This window comes from Elephantulus edwardii, unplaced genomic scaffold (genome assembly GCF_000299155.1).
Source record: "Elephantulus edwardii isolate Elephantulus edwardi_28Jun2011 unplaced genomic scaffold, EleEdw1.0 scaffold00354, whole genome shotgun sequence".
NCBI lineage: Eukaryota > Metazoa > Chordata > Mammalia > Macroscelidea > Macroscelididae > Elephantulus > Elephantulus edwardii.
This window is the reverse complement of record NW_006400104.1, coordinates 943,875-946,254: the sequence shown is the minus strand read 5'-3', so window position 1 is coordinate 946,254 and position 2,380 is coordinate 943,875. Positions and strand designations below refer to the sequence as shown.

Below are 2,380 nucleotides of genomic sequence, written 5' to 3'. Positions count from 1 at the left end.
TATAACTATTTTTTATATATATAAATATATAACTATTTTATATATATATAAATATATAACTATTTTATATATAACATCTTTGTAAATGTCCTCTCCATTCTTGTGGGTTGTTTTTTCACCTTATTGATCATATGTTTTGGAGCACAAAAGTTTTTAATTTTTGTAATAACTAATTTACCTCTTTTCCCTTTGTTCCTTGTATATTTGGTGCCATGTCTAAGAAACCATTTGTCTAATATAAGCTCCCCAAAATTCACTCACATATTTTCTTCTAAGCACTTTAGCTCTTATGTTTGGAACTTGGATACATTTTTAGAAAATGTGTCCATAAATTAAAGGATTTTTTTGGATATAGATACCCAGGAAAGTTGGACGAAAGAGTATTCTTTTGCCATTGAATTGTCTTAACACCCATGCCAAAAATCACAGATCTTCTTTTAAAGGTTTGTCTCCAGGACGGTAATTCTATACCACTGACTTGTGTCTATTCTTATGCCACTGCCACACTGCATTTGTTTTGTCTTTCTTTTGAAAGAGACTATTCCCTAACTTTGTACTTTTTTTCTAGATTACTTTGAATTTTATTAATTTCTCCATAGATTTTAAAATAAGCTTGTCTGTTTATGCATAGAGGCCAGCTGATATTTTAATAGTTGTTGTCATGTGCTGTCAGGTCACCTATAGATCAATTTGTGGAACAGTGTCATCGTAACAATATTAAGTCATTCAATTTATGAGCGTTTATATTTTCATTTATGTAGGTCTCTTTTAATGTCTATTTATGTAAGTCTCTTTTAATGTCTTTCAACAATTTTTTTGTAATTTTCAGAATGTAACTTTGTAGTCCTTTTGTGAATTTTATCCTATTCTTTAAAATTTGTAAATCAATTTATGGTTGAGAATGTATAATTTCTACGAAAACAGTTCAGTGATATTTCTTTCTTTGAGTCATGCAGCCATTCTCACTCTCCTCTCTGAGTTATTACTCTGCATCAACATAAGCTTACTGCCCGCTAAGGTTCCGGCCTAATTTTCAAGTTGTTGTCAATGTGATTCATAGAAATAGTTCTTAAAAGAGCACTATTCTCATAGCAAACATTTTTTTACTAGTTAAGATAAAACTATTAATTTGATTTTAAGAAGATTTCATAGTATTTTTGTATTAAAGCTTAAAGACTATCTAAGAAAATAAGTCCGAGATTCAACCTGCTCCCATGTCTCCAGAAAGTATCAAGTTCATTGTAATATGAAATTCTACTCTGCATTTTACCCCCTTTTGATAAGGATTCTGCTATAGAATCCTTAATCAAATCTTTAGTAATGGTAACTAAGGTACCATCCAGTGCTGGGTCTGTGGAAAAAAGAGACATTTGTTAATGGAGGTCACACATTCCATATCTCCTATCTTCCTCCTATTCCTTTGTTGTTCCAGGCATGTAGAGACCATTTGTATGCCTTAGATAGCCTGTTATACTCTTTTTAAAGACCTCAGATACTATGCAAAAAAACTAAGAAGTAGAACAGAAGCACTGAACAGATTATGGACATTAACTGGCATGTCCATGAAACCATGACCCTAAACCTTTAAACAAGGAACCAATCCCTTTATGGTTTTTTATATATACACACATATAAGCAGCTTCAACATCCCCTCTTTTCTTTTTCTATCTTTATTATAAAAATATCTATCATATAATTATTTTCAATTCACATTTTTGCAGTTGTACAGCCTCCCGACAGGAATGATGAAAGTGGCCCGTGCAGCCTTACCCTAGGTCAATGTGATTTTTTTTCATTCTCCTTCTTTCCCCAGTCATTTTTGCCTGTGGCAATCAGTTTGATTGCTTTACATTTGCTCCTTTTTTTCCTTTTCATCTAAGTGAAGTCTAATAATAACTAACCTCTTGTGTTTGACTTATTTCGTGAAGCATAATGTCCTCAAGCTTCATCCATTATTGAAGCTTGTATTAAGACTCCACTTCCCTGCTGAGAGGTACTATTTCCTGGGGTATATGGACTGCAGTTTATTTGTCTGTGTGTGGCTGGGTGTTTTGGTTGATTATATTCTTTTTTATGCAGTTATGAATCAAATTAATTTCTTGATTTTTTTTTTTTTGTGTGTGGATTGTCATTGTGTGTACGTACCATCAAGTCAGAACTGACCCTCTAGTAGGTTTTCAGAGGCAGTTAATTGCATGGGAGGAGACTGCCCATCTTTCTCCCATAGAGCAGCTGGTGGATTCAAACCTTGAGCCTTCAGAACTTCTTGCCACAAGGCCTCCAGAGTGCCCAGCTGTATAATTTGGACTTTTGGACTATACATTGCCATTATATAGAAATAAGATAGAATTTTATACAGTTATCTTAGATCTTTTTCCCA

At 33.1% G+C, this 2,380-nt stretch overlaps 1 protein-coding gene across 2 annotated transcripts in view; it reads left to right on the top strand.

Annotated features, from left to right (window-relative positions):
* CYFIP2 (cytoplasmic FMR1 interacting protein 2) overlaps positions 1-2,380 on the top strand; it is a 175,048-nt gene that overhangs the window by 12,242 nt on the left and 160,426 nt on the right. The window lies entirely within an intron of this gene.